This window comes from Pollachius pollachius, assembly GCF_949987615.1.
Source record: "Pollachius pollachius genome assembly, chromosome: 7".
Taxonomy (NCBI): Eukaryota; Metazoa; Chordata; class Actinopteri; order Gadiformes; family Gadidae; genus Pollachius; species Pollachius pollachius.
Genome location: NC_136940.1, coordinates 25,227,573 through 25,253,394, shown reverse-complemented (window position 1 = coordinate 25,253,394; position 25,822 = coordinate 25,227,573). Strand labels below are relative to the sequence as shown.

The 25,822-nt window shown below is 45.9% G+C and overlaps 2 long non-coding RNA genes across 2 annotated transcripts; both read right to left on the bottom strand.

Moving 5' to 3' along the window:
* Positions 1-2,203: 2,203 nt before the first annotated feature.
* LOC307077980 lies at positions 2,204-13,037 on the bottom strand. Its single transcript, XR_013811965.1, has 10 exons — positions 12,905-13,037; positions 12,297-12,617; positions 12,163-12,195; positions 11,791-11,925; positions 9,666-10,871; positions 9,049-9,396; positions 8,896-8,931; positions 8,481-8,615; positions 3,123-3,452; positions 2,204-2,698 (listed from the first exon to the last, which is right to left on the bottom strand). It is a non-coding gene; the product is annotated as an uncharacterized lncRNA (long non-coding RNA).
* Positions 13,038-21,399: 8,362 nt separating this feature from the next.
* On the bottom strand, positions 21,400-25,043 carry LOC307077745. The gene is made up of 5 exons (XR_013811954.1): positions 24,949-25,043; positions 24,281-24,607; positions 24,128-24,160; positions 23,716-23,850; positions 21,400-22,015 (listed from the first exon to the last, which is right to left on the bottom strand). It is a non-coding gene; the product is annotated as an uncharacterized lncRNA (long non-coding RNA).
* Positions 25,044-25,822: the final 779 nt, after the last annotated feature.

The window sequence follows — 25,822 nt, the reverse complement described above, 5'->3', positions numbered from 1 at the left end:
TTTTTTAATCAATTCTATATATAATATATTTTTTCAAGCATTGTGCTTACAGTACGTTTGACGACACAATGAAACACCATCTGCCTATGCAGAGAGAATGCAACAGAAAAAGTAGTTTGAAAATCCAATTGTGCATTTCTTTTGAACAAAAACAATACAATTTCCAGTACATCCAGCCAAACCTGCTTGGAGATTAGACATTGAACACACTACTGTGGACCAGTTATACACAAAGTCGGGCACACACACATTTGTACATAACAAATTTGGGACCAGGCTTGTTTTGTTTGGAAGTCCACTTGCTGACTGGCCAATCAACACTGCCTCTAGCTGACGAGTGTTTCGGAGATCCAACTGCCTCCTGAACTCGTTTTAAGTGAATATGCAAATTGTATATTTGTCTATGAGTAATTACAGTAAAGACTTTACTCGATTAATTTGAAAAGATACACTGCATTATAAGTAGAAGAAGTATTATTTAAAATATATTAATGAATCATGAAATCTGTAACATAAGTTTAGTAAACAGAACAATAGTCTCCACATAACGACTACTGTTCGTTATGTGGACGAACAGTAGTCGTTGTCGTTATCTCTCTCTCTCTCTCTCTCTCTCTCTCTCTCTCTCTCTCTCTCTCTCTCTCTCTCTCTCTCTCTCTCTCTCTCTCTCTCTCTCTCATCTCTCTCTCTCATCTCTCTCTCTCTCTCTCTCTCTCTCTCTCTCCTCTCTCTCTCTCTCTCTCTCTCTCTCTCTCTCTCTCTCAGGCCCTATGTTTTTTTTTCCGATGCACAGAACACCCTTGGTCTCCGGGGTAAAGCCAGAGGAACGCTTACAGCCACACCCCCAGAGAGATCCTTGGACTGCCTACAGCGACTACAGCGGATCCCCCTTGCTCTAGGCTTTGGAACGTACCAACCCTCCCTCTTCCACAACTCATTAACCCGGAGGGCCGCTGGCTGAACCAAGGTACTCAAACCGCTATCTGCTATCTAGCGAACAGAAACAAGGGCTGCTTGTTTTGGGTAGTTTCACTAAACCCAATGTGTCACAGTGACACATTGTGCTCAGGCCTGGGTGCCTGGGATCCACTCTGCCTGCAGACTGACCAACCCCAGCCCCTGCCCCTGCTGCAGGCCGTCGTACTCAGAGCAGACGCCCCAGCAGAGAGCCGGTTGCTGCAGTGTTCCCTTCGGACCCGCCGTCCTGCGACACTCACTGACTTGTTTTGGAGACTGAGTGGAAAATACAATCCAGTTTGGCAGCAAGAATAGGTTTTCAGTGCAGGTCTAAAAACCATAGTTCTGCTGCTCAAGGGGAGACATAACCTGGTCATTTTTTGTTTTTTATGGAGGTGTGGGATGGGTTGAACCAGCTGAAATAAAACACGTGAGAGCTGTGTTGTTTCCTAGGTAGTCACAGTGGTTCATGTACACGACAATGTAGATCGTGGGATTCTTTTGCTTCAAAAACTTTGAGACGCTTTGGTCACAAAACAAATGCATACGACAAAGATACATAAATATACATATACTGTATATCCAACACACTCACAAAGTGACCAAGGAGCTAAGGGAAGCTAGGCCCAACCTGGTTCTTATTATCTCTGCTCTGTAGCACAACAAAAGCACTGCACCTACAACAACGTGGAAAAACGCTTCAAATGGAGGCTCACTGTAACTAACAGGTACGGGTCACAAATAAGGTTGGGCTTTGGGTAAACAAACCCCACCGCCATTGGCCAACTGCACGGATTTGAAAGACAGTTCATGTTTCAGATCTTCCCCGATGCCCCTGCCCCTGTCCGCCCGATGAGGGAGGCCGGGTCACTGCCTTGAGGTTCGGGTCATCAGGTCAAACCACGGAGATCAAACCCCGCCGAGGCCACAACAGCTGGCCACCACAGGAACAAATTCAAATTTTCCAATATTGTATCTCTTCCACTGATCCATAATGCAATGTATATATATGGTAAATATGACGCCACGTGCAATGCAAATCAAATACTCTAATGCTATAATTTGGAAAATATAATAATATACTTTAGTTTACAAGTAACCTTATCCTCTTTGATAGCTGTCCGTTTAAAGTTACTGAAAGTAGGCTATTAATTAAACTTCGATTTCTGAAATGGAATAATTGTTATGACTACTGTGTAATTATAAATAGGAAACGGATTCCAGGTTTCTGGAGCGGACAGAATTACTCGCGGTGCCACTAACAGTAGGCTGCTCCAGTAGACAGAACCCTGCATTGTTCAGCTTCTACACTAAGATCACTATTAGGACGGTCTGTCATCTCAGATCAGAACCACAGTCCCGCTGTGGAAGTGCGCTCTCTCGACCTGTACGGAGGACGCTCCGGAACCAGAGCTTACCGGAAAGCTTCGGCACCAACAATAAGCGCTTAACTCGTACGGTGAGCAACACTAACCATAACCCCAACACCGACATGGTAAATGTAAGACTTGTTTAACCCACTTACCACAATCATTTCCAGGCCTGAGTTCTTGGATTCAGAATCGCTGTGATCTGTTTTCCACCTGCTGAATCCACGGAAGATCTCCCCGGTCAGAACGTATTCCCGTTCAGAGCTGCGGCTCTTCCCTCTGCTGTACCGACCAATTAAAAAAGGTTGTACCTGGAGAGCACGGGTCACGTGACGCGTCACTGTTCAAAATACTCCCTTCTTCTCCGCCGTCTACAAATAAAGACAATTATTAAACGAATGAATAAATGACGATCAAATTAAACAATAATCCAGATTCAAGTGCATGTGGCTTTCCATCTTTTTTTTCTGATAAATAGATAGATAAATTACCTTTTTTGGTAATCCATTGCTAATGCATAGGCCAGAGGCCAAACACCCTACATTATAGTTTTCTACAGGATAACGTTCTCTCTTTTTTTGGATTAGCAAGTCGGGAATTTACTTTTTTTTGCATTCTTAATTTATTGAATAGGCTGCGATTTATTATATAGGCACATATATAGTACCATGAACACAAAATATTGCCAGAAATGCAATTCAGATATCAACAAGGGAACTTTTAGGTAGCCATTTTACGTTGTTTCATAATTTCGCATATTATTTATGGTATATTTAAAGGAATATTCGCTCTTACTCTTTTAATTGTCCGGACCACGCCCTCTGGTGTCCACAGTGAGCAAAACAGTTAAACCAGTGATAGCGTAGATTAGAACCTATAGGACTATGGATACGACATATACTATAACAGCCAAAATAAGAAGGCACAATATTATAAAAATGTAATTGCAATAGAAAATAAATCAAATGGGAAATCAATGTAAAAAGGAGCAGCCCATTCGGTACTATACGGTCAGATTGAATAAGGTTATAAGTCGAGCTGTTTGGTCTTCTCGTCTCCTTGAAGAGCGAAGTTCTCCACAGGAATCCTCTCTAGGGGGTCCCATGGTTAGCACATGAGGAACACCTCACATTAAAACAAACACAAAGACAAAAGAAAAGTATAACGTTGAAACAAATCACTTCTCTTTTCGTTAGGCCATGCTCTTCAGAAACACAGTTGGCCCCTCCTTACCGGTCCCATTATCTCCGTCTAGCAGAATAGAGATGATGATTAAGCTGACATCTCTTTCAGTGACTACGAGTAGGCCTAGTACACGGTGGGGAGTAGTGAAGGAGAGAGACTTCATCGAGACGGGAGCCGTCAAGAAGATTAGCAGAATATAGTTAATTCAATTTGACTTAGATTAAAAGGATGACAGAGACCCCTTTGTTCTGGCCTTTTTCTCTCGACATCCCAGATCATCACTATCAGCACACACACAAACACACACACGCACGCACGCACGCACGCACACCAAACACACACACACACACACACACACACACAGTCACTATACCTTTTGGTATGTCTTCCTTGTACTGTTATGGGAAACATTTTATTGTTCTTGTAAATACACAATTAAATGTCCTACACAAGCCCTCCCACACAACCACGCCACACAACCCCCCACATATTATCTCACACACACACACACACACACACACACAGATTGACTAGAATAGGGAATATCAGACTTTCATGCTGTACAAGGTGTTAACCTCTTGTCCTCTAAATGTATCATGCTGTGCAAAAACTGTATCATGCTGTGCAAAAAACGAACTTCCTGTGTGACAATGGGTTTACCATTAGACATGGTAGAGATGACCCCAACCGAAGAGAGGTCCACAAAACAAAGCATTATGCATGTCTGTCTGTGTGTGTGTGTGTGTGTGTGTGTGTGTGTGTGTGTGTGTGTGTGTGAGCCAGATCCGGCTCCGCCACAGCAACACACGCCATCGCATTCTGATAACTTCAGCCTGAGGTTGGCGTCCGGCGTTTCTGAGTATATGTCTGTGTTTGTGTGTTTGAAAAAACATGCTGTGTAGTAATGTCTTCAAAAACACACACACACACACACACATATATATATACTTCTATGTTGAAATATGTCGGGTAACAGACCCACCTTCTCAGGGGTACAGACTTTACCATTTGAAAAATGTGCATACTTTAGTGTATTACAAATACAATTTAAGCATACGGAAGTGATCACAAGTATACGTTTAATTTCTGTGCTTGATTAAAAGTATGTTTAACAAGTACTTTTAAAAATTGTACTTCACAATAGATGTCATCAAGTTCAACTTTAACGTAGGCCAGGGTGGCATTTAAAATCACTTTGTTCGTATTGTCTTCTCCAGCTGCCTCCTCTGCTCCCTCTTCTCCTCAGCCTGTTTCCTCTCCTGCCGGGACTTCTCCTCCTGTGCCTTTCTTCTCCTGCTGTCCCTTATTTTCCTGCTGTCCCTTCTCCTCCTTCTGTGCCCTCTCTTCCTCCTGCCCCTGCAAGTTCTCCGCCAGTAGTTTCCTGACTGCCTCTGTGAACGGGATATCCTCGATATTTATTCGGATCATCTTATTGGGAATAGTCTCCGTCTTTGGATCAAAGATAGACGTTCAGTCGTAGGCTTTCGAAGTAACACTTAATGACGTTATACGGTTTCAAAAACCACAAATTACGAAACCGCGAAGGCTGGACTAAATGCATTCTATACTTTTTGAATCACTTTGTATTTGTAGGATTTTGCTCGCAGCCAATCACCGCAAGCTGATCTTCTACCTAGCGCAGTGTGATTGGCGCATAACCGCAGCAGCTACAACCCATAAAGTCTGTGGCGGCGAAGTCGAGCGCGGAGTGTCTGCCGGAGCTGGCTGTTCAGGGGGCCGAGACGCCACGCCTGTCCTTTAAAGCAACTGATTCCTTCCCTCACTTAATGGCTATCGAGTGTAGTAGAAAGAATTAAGTTTAGAATGAAGCACTCTATTGGTATCGGTACCCAGCGATACCCAGCCCTAAGGTACTGTGTAGTACAGACCTTCTCAGGGGTACAGTCAGACCCTCAGCGGTAAAGACCTTCAGGAGTACAGACCTTCAGGCGTACAGACCTTCTCAGGGCGTACAGACTTTCTCAGTTATCATCTGGTCATGTCTGGAATGAACTTTTACACATTTTTTCAAAAGTAGTTGACATTTATTATATACATCTAGCGCACAGTGAGACACTCAAAAGAGTAAATCATGCAAACGCTACATTCCAAAGCTCTGTTTGAAGGGTTTTCCACATACAGGCGCAAAAAGAAAAGAAATCCGAACACCACATAACAATTATCCAAGGCCTATTTCAACTACAGCCAAATTAAGTAAGGACCAAATATTGGCAGCGGCGGATCCGTCATCCAATCAGATCGCGTATGCAAATGTAAGCACTGTGACACATTCCTCGGGCTCTGACGACCCTGGAAAGCTCCCCCAACCGTCAGCCACGCCTTCCAACGTCATTTGACTGACGGTGCAGAGGGCACGAGGCATTAGGGTGAGGTGTCTTGCTCAGGGACATCGACACTTTGCCTTCAGGGGTGTCTGGGCCTGTGGGGGGACTCTGCTGGCCACCAGAGTGTCGGGTTTGCTGGTTTGCTGCCTTCTGGTCGCCGATGGTGGACGGGTGTTACCATAAATGGGGCAGGTCATCTCTTAAGGAAAACCAATAATAATTAAGTATAGAATGAAGCACTCTATTGGTATCGGTACCCATCGGCACCAAAGATGCAGGCCTATTATGATTATTTGAAACAGATGATCATTATCGAACAGTTGGGCAGCTGGGTACGACCTCAAATTCCGAAAAGGCAAATTTCTTTCTCAAATGTTATCAAAGTGCATTTGAATGCCAAAACAATCATACTATTGTGCTTAGTGTAAATATATATACAATCAGCCATGTTTGGTTTCGAGGGGGAGCAGCGTCCATAACAGCCACCATAGATACAATAGAAAATGTTGTATTCTAACAATTATCTGGCCAGACCTGAAAGAATATTCGTAATAACTAACAAACTAAACATCATATCAAATCAGGAGCGAAGATTATGAAAATAAAATCCACATTTCTCGCTTGAAATGTTATCAAAACCTATTTAATGCCGCATCTATATCGAAATATTGCATTTTCCACTGATAATAACATAAATGTCAGCCATCTTGTTTGTTTTCGCAGACAGAAACTCAGTTGACGTGGTAGGCCTTCAGAAAATAATATGCCGAAAAGTTACAATTTTAGAGCAGTTATTGGTAGTGACGGGAATTTCGGCCCTTTGAGGGAGTCGGGTCGTTTGGATCAGCTCACCAACAAGAGCCGGCTCTTTCGGCTCCCAAATGACTCTTCATATTACCACTTATACGGTTATTAGTGATGGGTCGTTCGCGACCGAATCAGTTCGAATGAACGAATCTTAAACAAGAACGAACCGATCTGATTCTTCTCTCTCATTCGTCTCCTTCGTTCTCAGTCTCGACTCCTCCCAGACCCACTAGTCGCTGAGTTGCTGACTCGCTGTTCAGTGCGAATCAATTTCAGTGAAATGGTAAATGCATGCTATCTTTGTACTGTCTGTGTCATGCCAGATTAATCAAATATTTGAATGTCTCGTCAATCTGCTCGCTCTTTCATGGTAAATCAAGTCTATTATCCTGCTGATATGTTAAACATCCAATAATCAACTACATCCGTAATGTTGATTGATGACCGACTTCCACGATCGTTTGAGAACAAGTACAAGGGAGGAGCTGAGTCTGACTGACTCAGCTGAGAACCGTGCATTCCATGATTCGATTCACTGCTACCGGAAACTCGACTGAACCAACGAACGAACGAACTGAACGATTCTTCTTGGCGAACTGACCGACGTGAACTGAATTAAGGAAAATTATGGCTATACCTTTTATAATTCAGCCAAATGTAACCCGTTTTGACTCATGATTTGTATGTGTAGGCCTATATATCACTTACATTATTCAATACATCCTATCAGTATTCAAAAGTAAAAATATCAATAATATCAATCAATTGCTGTAGCCGATTGTTTTCATTGCATATGAGCGCAACGTGCATCCCCGCCCCTCGCTGCTTGCTTAAGGGTATGATCCTTGTCCATCCACACTTGTTGGTTGCATGCATGTGCCTGACAGTCGCTCGCTGCACACACGCAGAGCATGCACGGAGCACCTGTAGCGCGGAGATCTAAATATCATTCTGCCTAGGCAAACTTTATGATAAAAAAAAATACATAAATAAATAATGGCTCGCTGTCGGGAGCCGACTCCAATTGCTCATTTAAAGGAGCCGGCTCTTAGAACCGGCTTGTTCGCAACCGACCCATCACTAGGGAAACTACTGCCTTTCCACTTGTGGACCAACTTAACAATCAAACATTTTATGTGATCATTAATTGAGGCTCTCTACCCGCTGAAATATAATTCCTGAAGCTTGTATGTTGCTTTCTGACGAGCCTCTGCATTGCCAGCTTCTCATCATTTTAGCATGAGCTCTCTGCCGCTGCGATAGCCACATACGGCTTCATGTCCCTGCCAAGTTTCAGAACGTTAACTTGTGATTTTTATACAAGCAGTCGCAAGCAGTTTCGCTCCATATTTGTCCCGAATTGGGTTTGACACTGGTACAAGAGAAACAACTGAGCAAATTACCATTTCAAAATAAGGAGGGGATACTTCCCCCCCGCCACTGTCCCCCAAAATTGTGCCATGTTATTATTTTCTACCAGTAAACATGTTAATTTGCTCTGGTGTAGTTTGTGAAATACTTCAGTCAATTATTCAAAGTCTTGTGATAATATTTACCGACAGCGATATATTGTTTTACTTATATGTACTTAGTGTAAGTCGCTTTGGATAAAAGCGTCTGCTAAAGGCACTAAATGTTAATGCAAATGTATGTATGCATGTATGTGTATATGTGATATGCAATATGGTGAGTATAAACTCACCATATTGCATATCACATATATTGTATGTATGGTGTGTGTATACACACATAGCGGGCTGTAAAATGACCTAATAAAGCAAACTAATTGGGCTTAGATTTAAAGGATGACGGATACCTTTTTGCCTTCGCCTTCTTCTCTGAACAACACAGATCATCACCACCAGCATGATGAGGAGGAGCGCAGACACTCCAGAGACGATGAGGAACGTCATGCTCTGAATCACATCTATAAAACCTGGGGTTTTAGTTCCTGTGGAGCAGATCATAAATAGGTCAACGATATATATATATATATATATATATATAGATATATATTCACAATATATTCGTATTTGGGAATTCAATTCATTAAAAACACGGTGAATGTCTTTTTTGAATTTTGAGTATCGTCAATGCAAACAAAATAACCTGAATGTGTAATTCAATTTAGTTCAATACACACCATGCTGAACGTTACGCAGACGAACACAACCCCGCACACACACACACACACAAACGCATGCACACACGTCTGCAGTCCCTCTCTTCACCTGGGTTTGCAGTCACTAAATTATCCATCTCGTTCCCTGTTGTTGAGGGGAAATTATGTCATACTTCTTATTTGGACTCAAATAAAGATATTGCAGACACTTGCATATAATGTATTGATTGCATTGTATATATACTTTTAAGTAACCACTTACCGACAACAATGCGAGTTCCAATGGAATCGACTTGCAATAATATAGGTCGGTCTAATGTTACTTTGCAATAGTACAATCCACTGTCCTTGTCTTGGACATTTATTATAGTGTAATTGCACCACATATTTTCCTCAGAGGGTCCATTTTGGCATTTAGAGATTCTGTTGCTGTTGGATCTTTTTGAATCAATGGCAGAGAAGTGCCAGGTCACCATGAGTCTGTTACTCTTGGTTCCTTCCTGACATGTACCGCTGCAGAACAGAGTCAGGGAGGAATTACGAAGAACCGTAATCTGGCCTGAGGGTTTATCCAGGAACTGGGGTGTACAATTCAACGACATGGCTGTCACTGGGAAGAGTTGAGTTAGAGAGAGAGAGAGAGAGTCAGAGAGACAGAGTGAGAGAGAAAGAGACAGAGACCGATAGAGAGAGAGAGACAGAGAGAGAGATTTTACATGTCAACATAGATACCTAGATAAAAAGACATGAATGAATGTTCGCAGTTAAAGGAAAACAATAATTTACTTTTGAGATTCAGATAAATCAACACTTTTATATATAATACTGAATAAAAAGCTCATGTATTTAATGTCAGAGCGGTCTAGTTCTTAATCCTACCTGCCAGGGAGACTGGAATAAGGAAAATCTCCCAGACTATCATTGTGCTCTTCTCAAGTTGTTAGCTTCTGCCGCAAACATCAGGTATGAACATATGTCACTCTAAAGGCATCGTGCACCCTGTCAGGACTTCCTGTGCGACTGCGCCCTGGCCCGCATCAAACGGTAAGAGTGTGTGTGTGTGGGGGGGGGGGGGGGGTGGAGTCTATAATGGCAAACACACACCAATCACCGCAAGCTGATCTTCTACCTAGCGCAGTGTGATTGGCGCATAACCGCAGCAGCTACAACCCATAAAGTCTGTGGCGGCGAAGTCGAGCGCGGAGTGTCTGTCGGAGCTGGCTGTTCAGGGGGCCGAGACGCCACGCCTGTCCTTTAAAGCAACCGATTCCTTCCCTCACTTAATGGCTATCGAGTGTAGTAGAAAGAATAAAGTATAGAATGAAGCACTCTATTGGTATCGGTACCCAGCGATACCCAGCCCTAAGGTACTGTGTAGTACAGACCTTCTCAGGGGTACAGTCAGACCCTCAGCGGTAAAGACCTTCAGGGGTACAGACTCTCAGTTATCATCTCATCATGTCTGTAATGGACTTTTACAATTTTTTTCAAAAGTAGTTGACATTTATTATATACATCTAGCGCACAGTGAGACACTCAAAAGAGTAAATCATGCAAACGCTACATTCCAAAGCTCTGTTTGAAGGGTTTTCCACATACAGGCGCAAAAAGAGAAGAAATCCCAACACCACATAACAATTATCCAAGACCTATTTCAACTACAGCCAAATTAAGTAAGGACCAAATATTGTACCAAAAATATTAATTAAATATTGTAAATGCGAAATAAACATTAAATGTTAAATAAACACTATACCAACATTTGGTCCTGTATAAACACATATCAGCTATTAAATACACTGTGAGGTGAGAGAATAATGCTATATATATATATATTTTTTTTTTTTTAACTATTCATTCACACATTCAAACCGACGGCGGTGTCAACCATGCAAGGCGACAGCCAACTCGTGGGAAGCAGTTAGGGTGAGGTGTCTTGCTCAGGGACATCTTGACACTTTGCCTTCAGGGGTGTCTGGGCCTGTGGGGGGACTCTGCTGGCCACCAGAGTGTCGGGTTTGCTGGTTTGCTGCCTGCTGGTCGCCGATGGTGGACGGGTGTTACCATAAATGGGGCAGGTCATCTCTTAAGCAAAACCAAGCAAAAAAGATGCAGGCCTAGTATGATTATTTGAAACAGATGATCATTATCGAACAGTTGGGCCGCTGGGTACGATCTCAAATTCCGAAAAGGCAAATTTCTTGCTTAAATGTTATCAAAGTTCATTTGAATGCCAAAACAAGCGTACTATTGTGCTTAGTATAAATATATATACATAGAATATTCGCAATAACTAACAAGCTAAACATCATATAAAATCACGGAACGAAGATTGTCAAACCAGTGTCAAAACCCGAACTCGGTTTTGACACTGGCACAAAAACAACTGAGCAAATCTACCCTTTCAAAATAAAGAGGGAATACTTCCCCCGTCCCCGTCCCCCTCAAATGAGGCAATGTTACAGAGAGATATGCTCACAGGTTCCAGTATATCTAGTGGCATAGAGTTCTTAAGTCAGGTATGAAAGGTGCAGCGTTTTTTAAACTAGAGGTATTGGACAGTAGCGGAGCAATATGCATTCTCTTTATGGCGTGTGGTTTCCTGTCATTGTCTCTTATGGCTGTCTCTCTGTTTCTCTTCTCTTTTTATCTGATCACTGCTCACATCGAGTAGGAGTAGTGAACATGTGCACTGGCGAGTATGTCTTTGTGGATCTGGGTGCTGCATTAAGGCATGACTGGGTTAGACCCATTTATTCATCTCTACATTTAATTTTAAAATACTTTTATACAGGTCTAGTTGCCATTTTAAATCTGTTGGTTTCTGAATCGTAGTGTAAGTCACTTTGGATAAAAGCGTCTGCTAAAGGCACTTAATGCTGATGTTAATGTTATGCTCACCATAATGCATATCACATATACGTATGTATATATACACACACATAGTGTGGCTGTAAAATGACCTAATAGCTAATTGGGCTTAGATTTAAAGGATGACAGATACCTTTGTGCCTTCGCCTTCTTCTCTGAACAACACAGATTATCACCACCAGCATGAGGAGGAGGAGCGCAGACACTCCAGAGACGATGAGGAACGTCTTGTTCTGCATTACATCTTTAATACCCCGGGTTCTGGTTACTGTTGAGCAGAACATTAATCAATCAACGATATATATAGATATTCACAACATATTCATGTTCGGTGAATATCTTTTGAATTTTGAGTATCGTCAGTGCAAACATAATAACCTGAATGTGTAATTCAATTTAGTTTGAATTACACATTCAAACTTTGAATTACACATCCCCCCCCCCACACACACACACACACACACACACACACACACACACACACGTTTGCAGTCCCTCACTTCACCTGGGTTTGCAGTCACTTCCATCTCGCTCCCTGCTGTAATGGAGGGAAAATTATAATCTCATACTTTGTTTGGACTGATATAGAGATATACTTTATTAATTGAATTGTATATGTACTTTTGAATTAACACTTACCGACAACACGCGTTTTCCCGCTTTCTTCTTGCAATAATGTAGGTCGGTCTATTGAGAATTTACAATAGTACGAACCACTGTCCTTGACTTGGAAATTTCTGAGTGTGTAATTGCACCTCATCTCAGAGGATTCATTGATGCATGTAAAGTTTCTGTCGATGGTGGCTCCTTCTGAACTACTGGCGGAGAAGAAGCAGGCCACCTTCGCTTCCTGGCATGTAACGGTGTAGTGCAGCTCCAGGGGGCCACCAGGAAGAACCTTGATCTGGCCTGGGGGTTCATCCAGGATCCGGAGTGTACAGTTTGACGACATGGCTCTCACTTGGAAGAGTGGAGCGAGAGAGAATGAGAGAGAGAGAGACAGAGAGAGACAGAGTGTGAGAGAGAGACAGAGAGAGAGACAGAGAGATGTGTTAACATGTCCACACAAAACAAATCGTTAACGCATCAATAAATCATCGCTAGATAAAAAGCTGAATGAATGTTCGCAGTTAAAGAAAACTAATAATTTACTTTGACATTCAGATAAAGCAACACATTTTAAATATATAATACTGAATAAAAAGCCCATGTATTTAATGTCAGAGCTGTCTAGTTCTTAATCCTACCTGCCAGGGAGACCGGAATAAGGAACATCTGCCAGACTTTCATTATGTTCTTCTCAAGGTGTTAGATTCTGCCGCAAAAACCAGGTATGAACAAGTAATGTCAATCTAAAGGCATCATGCACCCTGTCAGGACTTCCTGTACAACGGTGCTCTGACACATATCAAACGGTAGTTTGGGGAGGGGGCAGGGGGGGGTGGAGTCTATCATGAGGAACTCAGAACACCGTCTACCTTCAGTCCTCTCTGTACACAACTGAAGACCAGCAACGAAACCAGGCACTGTGTGTGTGTGTGTGTGTGTGTGTGTGTGTGTCTGATTCTATTCAGCCCATGCACACAAAAGACACCAGAAGCGGCCAGAGTCAGAGACTGATGTAATACTGAAAGACCACTTATTATTTAGGGTTAGAGTTGGTGGTGGTGGTTAGGGCCGGTGGTCAGACAGAGTCCTACCTCCCCGTCTGTTAGAACACCACACCAGGCCCCCCTTCACCGGACCACAGCTCAACCCCTGGGCTGGAGCGTAAAACTGAAGTGACTCACTGAGAACGACTGAGAACGACTGAGAACCACTGAGAACGACTGAGAACGACTGAGAGCCACTGAGGGCCACTGAGAGCCACTGAGAACGACTGAGAACGACTGAGGACCACTGAGAACTACGACTTTTTTGACCAGTTTGACCATAATTCCCGAGGCCTCCAGCTCAGCGCTACAGCCCACCAGTCTACGGGCGGGGCCGGACCGCCTCCACCCCTGGTCAGCATGCTGATCACAGTGGAGCGCAGACTTTAACACTCTCTGTCTCCCAAAGCCGAGCAGAGCGGTTCAGGTGTTTATATAGCGGGTCCAGGTGAAGGCCCCTTCAATGGAAACAACTGGCCAATAGGACAATACGCCACGGCCACCAAGACCCGTAGGATAAACCAGCAGCTACTGAAACCTTCTGAGGAGGAGCATCACACAGAGGGCCCTATTTTAACAGTCTGAAGCGCAAGTAAGAAGCCGCAAGCGCAAGTAGCTTTGTGGGCGGTTCTATGGCGATGTTGCTATTTTACCAGTGCATAAATTACTCTTGCGCCCGGCGCAAATCTAAAAAGGGTTAGTCTGATGTAGCCTAATTACACGTAGGTGTGGTTTGGGCGCAAGTTGCAATAAACCAATGAGAGTGCCAGCTCCCATCCCCTTTAAAAGCCATGAGCGCATTTGAATCTGACGAGTTGATATTTTGACAGCGCGTTTGCAGTCTCCGATGAGATGCACGACCACATGAATTTCAAATGGCCCAGTTTATGGCCAAATAATATGGCCTATTTCACACATGGAATAGCGTTCTTCCACAACTTCAGAAATACTAAAATAAATTTCGGCAAAGAAAACTGAACACATATGAAATGCGGTAACTGTGGTTCTATTTAATGATATACGCGATACATTAACAAACATCGTTTCTTACCAGTATTGTATGCATTATCGTTATCAACTTGTGTTCCATATATGCATGTGTCCCCCCCGTTTATATACATTGCCATGGACTGTATTGTGGCGAGCAGCAGGGGAAGGACCAGACGGGAGCCCAGGTTCAACCAATTATGCAGTTCCGTGCCCCATACACCGCACGACTATGGACTGCCTTTATTAACGACCCACCGCAAACACGGAAAGCAGCGCACCCAGTAAACGAACACGTCACTCTCGGTGACGGTGGGGGCAACGATGCACACAACATGTCAACACTCAACACACAACTAATTAACTACCCCAACCCATTAACCCCACTCAACCCAACAACCACACTGTCCCCGAAAGGGTCCAAAACCCCCAGGATAAATGAACCCCCCAGAATCCCTTGCGCAACTGAATGAGCGCCTACACCCGTGGTCGCCACGGTATTATGCGTTTTCTTTCAATATTCGCTCGGTATCTCACTATGGGACACGCCCCTCGCGCTTGTCCCCCAGAAGCAATTTTACATTACGCCAGTCGTGACTGGCGTAATGTAACGTGTGTAACGTCTGCCTGCAGGGGAGGGACTCCCTCCTACTACATAAGTCCCGTCGTCACGTCATCTTTTCAGTCTTTAACCTCTTCTCGCTCCTAGAAGCACCTCTCGGACAGAAGTTGTGGACGGCTTAGCATACTGTTCCCAGAGCGAGCTAACCCCTCGGTCACCGAACGCTAGCCTACATCGCTGCAACTGACTAGAGGTGGATTCAATGATTCGTTTACGTGAACCAGTTCGCGTCAGTCAGTTCGCCAAGATGAGTCGTTCGCGAATCGTTCGTTCGTTCGTTCAGCCCAGTTTCCGGTTCAGTCCAGTTTCCGTTTCCGGTAGCGGTGAATCGCATCATGCAATGCACCCATTGCATGGTTCTCAGCTGAGTCAGTCAGACTCAGTGCTACCGGAAACTCGACTGAACTGGTTCAGTCGAGTTTCCGGTGAATCGAATGGCGAATCGAATCACTTTATCCTGAAAGTTGAGTCAATATCGTTAATTTTATATATCAAAAAAATACCCGAGATAAAGGAACAATGTGAAACCCTAACCCTAAAATGTAAACACCAGGCTACTTGACAAGAAAATGTAACGGACCACCTGAGGCTTTACTTCACCTCAGAGATAATGCGTTAGTTAATAATGATATGCCTTGCGGCATATCATGCGGCATCACCTGCGCATAGTGCTGCTGCGTAGGCCTACATGGACGTTCCAAGTATGTTTACTTCATGTATCGTTGAAGCTAACTAAGTAAAGCCTACTTATAACTATAACCTGCTCCTGGTGCAGTGCAAGCAACAGTGTGTGCCGTGAGTCGCCTCGGTCCCTCGTCTTCCTGAACGAACTGTCTGCGAGTCGTGGGTCTGGGAGGAGTCAATTCTGAGTCACGAACGTCGCGAACGAGACGACCGACGCGAACGAGACGACCGACGCGAACGACGCGAACGAGAGAGAAGAACCAGTTCGGATCGTTCGTTCTAACGATTCGTTCGTTCGAACGAATCAGTTCGCGACCGAACCACCTCTACAACTGACCTCTGTGAGGCAAAACAAAGCTAGACTGTCACCAAACAGTAGCTGCTATTATCCGTACTAGCTGCTAGTACCCACACTAGCTGCAATCCACGTGCCCAAGCTGACCTGTCACCAAACAGCGGCTGGGCATAAGCGGAAAGCGGAGACCATGCAGTTCGCGGTTGAACCTACCCTAACCGAGGGCTCGGGGAAGCCTCCGACAAAGTCCTGCGTGTGCGGGAGCAAGATGTCGGGAGCGGATAGCCACACCGCCTGCATTCGCTGCCTTGGGCTGGAACATGCCATGGCTGCCCTTGAATTCCCGGCCACCTGCGAGCATTGCGCGCGGTTTACTAATAAAACCCGCAAACGCCGGCTGAATAAGCAGGCGAAGCTCTTCGCAGAAGATCCGGTAATGGGGGTAACCGACCCACCACTACCGGAGCTAGCGGGAGGTTCCCTGGGGCTCGCCGCCCCCATGGGCGCCAGCTGGGGATCGGAGGTGGACCTCACCGAAGCTTCCCACCCGCTGGAGTTGACTCAACCCGACGCTATCGAGGCTAGCCTGCTGGCAGGGCCTGACGAGGCCGAGGGCGGTTACTCCGAGTCGGGGGAGGAATCTATTAGCCTCGGCTCTGACGAGGATTTAGATTCTTTTTCCCCCCGCACCGCGTCGCCTATGGTGGTCGGCGGCGCGTGCACCAGCTCCCTGAACCCGGCCGTCAGCATGGACCTCCACGAGGCCTGCAAGAGGGCGGCTGCGAGGCTGAACATCGAGTGGCCTGAGCCCCCGGTGGAGACCGCCACATCTCGCTACGAGGGCAAGCGACTCCCAAAGGCGAAGGCCTCGACCAGCCTGCTACTTCCGGCCTTTCCCGAGTGCCTGGATGAAGCGACTCGGTCTTGGAGCAAGCCTCTCTCAGCCAAGATCCCTGTCCAGGGTGGCTCAGGGTTGGATTGGGCCGGTATGGAGGAAAAGGGGTTCTCCCACCTGCCTCCGGTTGAACCACTGCTGGCGTCGCACCTCCACCCCACGCAGAAGTCCGCCATGACTTCGGCGAGCCCTACACTGCCGTCCAGAGCCGACTCCTTCCAGTCGTCAATGACCGAGAAGGGCTACAAGGCGATGGCCACGACGGTGAGGGCCCTCAACGCATCGTCGTTGCTGCTGGCCTACCAGGCTGAGCTGGAGGTCGACATGTCATCGTCACCAACCCCAGCCCTCTGGGATGAATTGTGCGTGGTGACGGACCTGTGCCTACGCCTTCACAGGAGCGCTGTCCAAGCGTCCGGAAGGGCCATGGCGCTGATGGTCGCGCAGGAGAGAGCAAGGTGGCTGAACCTGTCCAGTCTCTCTCAGCGGGAAAAAACCCAACTCCTCGACGTGCCTGTGGACCCGAAGGGCCTGTTTGGCCCAGCGTATGACGTCATGCTAAAACGCTGGGAGGAGAAAAAGAGGGAGGGTGAGGCGCTGCGTCTGTGTCTTCCCAGAAGAGCGCCTTTCCCCGCCAACGCACCCGGCCAGGTGTTCACCCAGCCCCGCGCTCCTCCGCCGGCTTACCGCATCCAGAAGCGTCAGCCCCACTCAACCCACGGTGCCGGCCGGGGCCAGAACAAGCCGCCGGAGCACAGTGGCGCGTGGGCGAGGAAACCACCCGCGCCCGGGGCGGCGCCAGGTGGCCGTGCGGCCCCTTCGGCTACTCAGGGAGCCGTGAAGAAACGGCGCGCTACCTGAGGCGCTGTGGCCAGGGGGGTATGGCGGGCCCGGCCAGACGCCGTCGCCTGCCCCCCTAGATGTTCTGTTCCAAACCCGGTTCCAGAAAGGGTTACAGAGGGCGTGTTCCAAGCCCTGCAAAAGGCGTGCAGAAGGCCGTTCAGCCTTCACAGTTCACGGCGCGAAGGAGAGAAGGGTCGGACCTGCAGAGAGCTCGGTGGAGCGGCAGCAGTGTCTCGCAGACGCATGCGTATGTATAAGCACACGCCAGTGCCCAACATCACACATGTGTCCCCCTTCCCTAAATCATTGTTCATTGAAAATGTTCTGTGCCAGCGCGCATCCAGGCTCCGTGCCGAGGGCGCAGCTGATTGTGAAAACAGAAAAAATGAAAAAAATGATAAACATAAAAAAGGAACAGAATGTAATAAAACGGTGCCTGGTGGGCACAAGCGCCGGTGCGCAGCCCACCATGCCCGTTCTGCCCGGCACGACAGCGGGACCAGCGACGCTGGGGCCGCTGTCTGGTCGGGCTCAACAGTGGCGTGCATGTGGTGCGTCAGATTGGGTTATAAAAACTGTAACCACCGGCTACAGGCTCCAATTTGCGTCCACTCCTCCCTGTTTCAACGGGATACTGCAGTCGCAGGCCCGTGGAGAGAAAGCTCGTGTTTTACAGGAGGAAATCACCTCTCTAAAAAACAAACGGGCTATTCAGATCGTGCCACCGGAGAAAAACCAAAGCGGTTTTTACTCGAGGTACTTTCTAGTCCCAAAGAAGGGAGGGGACCTCCGGCCGATATTAGATTTACGCGCTCTCAACAGATACATGAGACAGTACAGTTTCAGGATGCTGACACACGCCGCTCTCATACGCTTCGTGCGCCCGGGAGGCTGGTTCACGAGCATAGATCTGAGGGACGCTTATTTCCATATCCCCATTTATCCTCCTCACAGGAAATATCTCAGGTTCGCCTTCCAGGGCGTAACATACGAGTATTTGGTTCTCCCGTTCGGCCTTTCGTTAAGTCCACGGGTGTTTGTGAAGTGCACGGAGGCTGCTATCGCGCCCCTCCGGTTGAAGGGAATGCGTTTAGCAACGTACATAGACGACTGGCTTCTAGCCACACAGTCATCCCAGGAGGCTCAGGCGCAAACCAGCGTGCTCATATCGCACCTAATGTCCCTGGGTTTCACAATAAACGTGAAAAAGAGTGTTTTGGTCCCCACTCAAAGCATAACGTTCATAGGCCTGTGCCTCAATTCAGTGACGTTCAAAGCACGTCTATCCGCGGAGAGAGTGGAAGCCTTTCAGGCTTGTCTGGCGCTTTTTCGCAGGGGGACGATGTTGAAGTTCAGAACGTGCCTCAGACTTTTGGGTCTGATGGCGTCGGCGCTGGTAGTAGTCCCACTTGGCCGCCTCCATATGAGGCCGGTCCAGCGATGGGTTGCATCACTCGGATTGAACCCAACGTGCCATGGCCATCGCCGAGTTTTGATCTCCATGGCGTGCGTCTTGGCGCTGCGCCCTTGGGGACGCGCGTCCTTTCTGACTACAGGCGTTACCATGGGAACTATCCTGGCAAGGAAGGTCCTTTCGACGGATGCCTCCCGGGCGGGCTGGGGAGCTGTCTACGAGGGCAGAACAGTGAATGGCACGTGGAGCTCACATATGCAGTTTGTTCACATAAACTGCCTGGAGCTTCAGGCGGTGTCACTGGCGCTGAAACATTTTCTTCCCTTTCTGAGAGGGCAACATGTTCTAGTCAGGACGGACAACACCACGGTGGTGGCGTATATAAACCGTCAGGGGGGGCTACGCTCCCCTCAAATGCACACGTTGGCACACAGACTGACCATGTGGGGCCACGCCCACCTGTCGTCGCTGAGAGCAACGCACGTACCGGGCGCGCGGAACTGGGGAGCAGATTTGATGTCCAGGGGCGACCCTCGCTACAAGGACTGGAAACTCCACAACGTGGTCGTGAACCAGATATGGGAGAGATACGGTCGAGCAGAGGTCGATCTCTTTGCATCAGAGGAGAACACTCAGTGCCCTCTGTTCTATTCCCTGACCGGTCGGAGCGCCCCGATGGGGCTGGATGCTTTGGCATACGAGTGGCCACGCGTCCTCCTGTACGCTTTTCCCCCATTAGAACTGATCATTCCTACTCTCGCCAGAGTGCGAGAGAAGGGTCATGCGCTGATCCTTATAGCCCCCCGTTGGCCGGGAAAATATTGGTTGGCGGAAATAGTCCAGTTGCTGTGCAGCCAGCCTGGGCCTCTGCCTTTACGCAGGGATCTCCTGACGCAAGCGCATGGGGAAATCTTCCATCCTCATCCGGAACGCATGGCTCTGTGGGCCTGGCCCGTGAAAGGATGAACCTAACGACGGATGGACTCCCTTGGAATGTCATTACGACTATCCAGGGCGCCAGGGCTTCCTCTACGCGTTACGCATATGACGGAAAATGGCGTGCGTTCGAGGAGTGGTGCGCGAAAGCTGGGGAAATAGCTTTCCAGAGTCCCGTGCCTGTTATTCTGACATTTCTATAGGACTTGCTGGATAAAGGCAGGGCTTTCTCCACGGTCAAAGTGTACTTAGCCGCAATATCGGCTTGTCACATAGGTTTTGGGGACAGAACGGCAGGTCAGCACCCGATCGTTTGCCGGTTTATGAAAGGTGCACGCCGTCTTCGGCCGGTGTCGCGGAGCTTGGCTGCTCCGTGGGATTTATCTACGGTGCTTGATGCACTGTCACGCCCACCGTTTGAGCCCTTACAACAGGTAGAGCTTAAGACGCTCTAATTTAAAACGGCTTTGTTGCTCGCGTTGGCCTCGGCTAAGGCCAACGCGAGGGGCGTGTCCCATAGTGAGATACCTCACTCATATATCAGAAAACCTTGGTTAATTTCTTAACCTTAAGTTACGTGTTTAGTTTGCGTGTGTTTAAACAGATGGATGCACACACGCGCCCCCGCATTCATTAATTATTTTACACATACACGCACGCGCGCCCGCATTCATTCATTCTTTTTAACACTAACTCGCGGTAAAACAATGTTTTCTCACGATCAAATACTCATCAATCCTAAAAGTTATGGGCTTGTACACGATGTCTGTGTCAAGAAAATATGTGTGTGCTGTACGGTGTTTGCAGATGCATTGATTTAAAAGTACAACTTATTACCGCTGTATCAGCTGTTCTTTCACAAATAATTTACCAAGAATATGTGGCTAGGTAAATGAGAGAAGCAAAGTGTATGCGCGAGGTGCACAAGGAACATTATGCATGCGCCCTTAAAATAGCATCTGAACAACGCGCCACTGACTTTAAACCAGGTATTTCCTGGTTTGTGGCGCAATTGTTTTCTGAAACTGCACAATAGCACCAGGGAACGTTTGCGCCAGAACACGCCTCCTTCTTTCGCCGAACCGCCCCTTGGGGCGCAAGATCATTCCCTCATTTACAGGCGCGTGGCGGTGGAGGGAAAAGAACGCTCTGCGCCAGTTGCAAACTAGCAACGACACATGCGCCAGTGTAGAAAGTCAGTGGCGCCGGATGCAAGATAGGGCCCTCAGACTCAGAATAGACACCCTGGAGTTTCCGACGTGAAGCTTGAGGAACCCATGCCAGCAGATGTAGTCTGCGTTGTGTGTGTGTGTGTGTGTGTGTGTGTGTGTGTGTGTGTGTGTGTGTGTGTGTGTGTGTGTGTGTGTGTGTGTGTGTGCAGACCTTCTCAGGGGTACAGACTGTTATCATCTGGTCATGTCTGGAATGGACTTTTAATTTTTTTTTCAAAAGTAGTTGACATTTATTATATACATCTAGTGCACAGTGAGACACTCAAAAGAGTAAATCATGCAAATGCTACATTACAAAGCTCTGTTTGAAGGATTTTCCACATACAGGCGCAAAAAGAAAAGAAATCCGAACACCACATAACAATTATCCAAGGCCTATTTCAACTACGGCCAAATTAAGTAAGGTCCAAATATTGTACCAAAAATATGAATTAAATATTGTAAATGCGAAATAAACACTATACCATTATTTGGTCCTGTATAAATACATATCAGCTGTTAAATACACTGTGAGGTGAGAGAATAACGCTATATATATATATATATATATATATATATTTTAACCATTCATTCACACATTCAAACCGACGGCGGTGTCAACCATGCAAGGCGACAGCCAACTCGTGGGAAGCAGTTAGGGTGAGGTGTCTTGCTCAGGGACATCTTGACACTTTGCCTTCAGGGGTGTCTGGGCCTGTGGGGGGACTCTGCTGGCCACCAGAGTGTCGGGTTTGCTGGTTTGTTGCCTGCTGGTCGCCGATGGTGGACGGGTGTTACCATAAATGGGGCAGGTCATCGCTTAAGGAAAACCAAGCAAAAAATATGCCGGCCTAGTATGATTATTTGAAACACATGATAAATATCGAACGACAGGGACTACAGTTGGGCTGCTGGGTACGATCTCAAATTCCGAAAAGGCACATTTCTTGCTTTAAATGTTATCAAAGTGCATTTGAATGCCAAAACAAGCATATTGTGCTTAGTATAAATATGTATACAATCAGCCATGTTTGGTTTTGAGGGGGAGCAGCGTCCATAGATACAATAGAAAACGTTGTATTCTAACAATTATCTGGCGAGACCTGAAAGAATATTCCCAATAACTAACAAGTCATATGACTAAACGTCATATAAAATAACGGAACGAAGATTACGAAAATAAAAGGCACATTTCTCGCTAAAAATGTTATCAAAACCTATTTAATGCCAAATCTATATCGAAATATTGCGTTTTCCACTGAGAATAATATAAATGTCAGCCATCTTGTTTGTTTTGGCAGACTGATACTCAGTTGACGTGTATGGAGGCAGACAGAAAATAATATGCCAAAAACAATTTTAGAGCAGTTATTATGAATCTACTACCTTTACCCTTATGGACCTTAACTAACCCTAACCCTAACTTAACAATAACAATTTTATGTGATCATTAATTGAGTCTCTCTGCCGCTGAAATATAATTCCTGAAGCTTGCGTGTTGCTTTCTGACGAGCCTCTGCATGGCCAGCTTCCCATCATTTTAGCATGAGCTCTCTGCCGCTGCGATAGCCACATACGGCTTCATGTCCCTGCCAAGTTTCAGAACGTTAAATTGTGATTGTTATACAAGCAGACCCAAGCAGTTTCGTTCCAAATCATTGTCCCGAACTGGGTTTTGACACTGGTACAAGAGGAACAACTGAGCAAATCTCAAAATAAGGAGGGAATACTTCCCCCGTCCCCGTCCCCGTCCCCCTCAAATGAGGCAATGTTACAGAGAGATATGCTCACAGGTTCCAGTATATCTAGTGGCATAGAGTTCTTAAGTCAGGTATGAAAGGTGCAGCGTTTTTTAAACTAGAGGTATTGGACAGTAGCGGGGCAATATGCATTCTCTTTATGGCGTGTGGTTTCCTGTCATTGTCTCTTATGGCTGTCTCTCTGTTTCTCTTCTCTTTTTATCTGATCACTGCTCACATCGAGTAGGAGTAGTGAACATGTGCACTGGCGAGCATGTCTTTGTGGATCTGGGTGCTGCATTAAGGCATGACTGGGTTAGGCCCATTTATTCGTCTCTACATTTAATTTTAAAATACTTTTATACAGGTCTAGTTGCCATTTTAAATCTGTTGGTTTCTGAATCGTCTGAGTAATGACCCGTCTTTTATGAAGGCAAAATACATAAATATTGTTTAATTGCTTCAGTATTCTTTTCTACCAGCAAACATGTTCATTTGCTCTGCTGTAGTTTGTGAAGTACAATTAATTTAAATTCTTGTGAAAATATTTACCGACAGCGATATAGTGTTGTACTTATATGTAATTAGTGTAAGTCACTTTGGATAAAAGCGTCTGCTAAAGGCACTAAATGTTAATGCAAATGTTATACTCACCATAATGCATATCACATATACTGTATGTATATATATATATATATATATATATATACACATAGGGTGGCTGTAATATGACCTAATAAAGCAAACTAATTGGGCTTAGATTTAAAGGATGACGGATACCTTTTTGCCTTCGCCTTCTTCTCTGAACAACACAGATCATCACCACCAGCATGATGAGGAGGAGCGCAGACACTCCAGAGACGATGAGGAACGTCATGCTCTGAATCACATCTATAAAACCTGGGGTTTTAGTTCCTGTGGAGCAGATCATAAATAGGTCAACGATATATATATATATATATATTCACAATATATTTGTGTTTGGGAATTCATTTCATAAAAAAACGGTGAATATCTTTTTTGAATTTTGAGTATCGTCAGTGCAAACAAAATAACCTGAATGTGTAATTCAATTTAGTTCCATACACACCCGATACACATGCCGAAAGTTACGAAGGCAAACACAACCCCGCACACGCACACGCACACACACACACACACACACACACACGTTTGCAGTCCCTCACTTCACCTGGGTTTGCAGTCACTTCCATCTCGTTCTCTGCTGTAATGGAGGGAAAATTATAATCTCATGCTTCTTTTTCGGACTCAATTAAAGATATTGTAGACACAGACATATCATTTATTAATTGAATTGTATATGTATTTTTAAGTTACCACTTACCAACATTAACAAGCATTCTTCTGCTTTTTTTTTGCAATAATATAGTTCGGTCGAATGTGACTTTACAATAGTACCATCCACTGTCCTTGACATTTCTTAGTGTGTAATTGCACCACGTCTTTTCCCCAGAGGATTCATTGATGCATGTAAAGGCTCCTTTGCCTACGTCGTGTTCTGAAACATTGCTGAAGTGCCAGCTCAACCGTACTGGAGAACCCTGACATGTACCGCTGCAGCTCAGAGTCAGGGAGGAACCAGGATGAACCGTGATCTTGTCTGGGGGTTCATCCAGGATCTGGGGTGTACAGTTCGACGACATGGCTGTCACTGGGAAGAGTGGAGCGAGAGAGAGATAGAGAGAGAGAGACAGAGAGAGAGAGAGACAGAGAGAGACAGAGAGAGAGAGACAGAGTGTGAGAGAGACAGAGAGAGAGAGACAGAGCGAGACAGAGAGAGAGACAGAGAGATGTGTTAACATGTCCACACAAAACAAATCGTTAACGCATCAATAAATCATCGCTAGATAAAAAGAGATGAATGAATGTTTGCAGTTAAAGAAAACTAATAATTTACTTTGACATTCAGATAAATCAACACATTTTAAATATATAATACTGAATAAAAAGCTCATATATTTAATGTCAGAACCGTTTAGTTCTTAATCCTACCTGCCAGGGAGACTGGAATAAGGAACATCTGCCAGACTTTCATTGTGTTCTTCTCAAGGTGTTACATTCCGCCGCAAACATCAGGTATGAACAAGTAATGTCAATCTAAAGGCATCATGCACCCTGTCAGGACTTCCTGTACGACGGTGCTCTGACACATATCAAACGGTAGTTTGGGGAGGGGGCAGGGGGGGGTGGAGTCTATCATGAGGAACTCAGAACACCATCTACCTTCAGTCCTCTCTGTACACAACCGAAGACCAGCAACGAAACCAGGCACTGTGTGTGTGGTTGTGTGTGTGTGTGGTTGTGTGTGTGTGTGTGTGTGTGTGTGTGTGTGTGTGTGTGACCGATTTTATTCAGCCCATGCACACAGAAGACACCAGAAGCGGCCAGTGTCAGAGACTGATGTAATACTGAAAGACTACTTATTTTTTAGGGTTAGAGTTAGGGTTTGGGCCGGTGGTCAGACAGAGTCCTACCTCCCCGTCTGTTAGAACACCACACCAGGCCCCCCTTCACCGGACCACAGCTCAACCCCTGGGCTGGACCGTAAAACTGAAGTGACCCACAGAGAACCACTGAGGACCACTGAGAACCACTGAGATCAACTGAGAACCACTGAGAACGACTGAGAACGACTGAGAACCACTGAGGACCACTGAGAACCACTGAGAACCACTGAGAACCACTGAGAACCACTGAGAACGACTGAGGACCACTGAGAACCACTGAGAACCGAGAGCTACTGAGAACCACTGAGAATCACTGAGAACCACTGAGAGCTACTGAGAACCACTGAGAACCACTTAGAACCACTGAGAACCGAGAGCTACTGAGAACCACTGAGAACCACTGAGTACTACGACTTTTT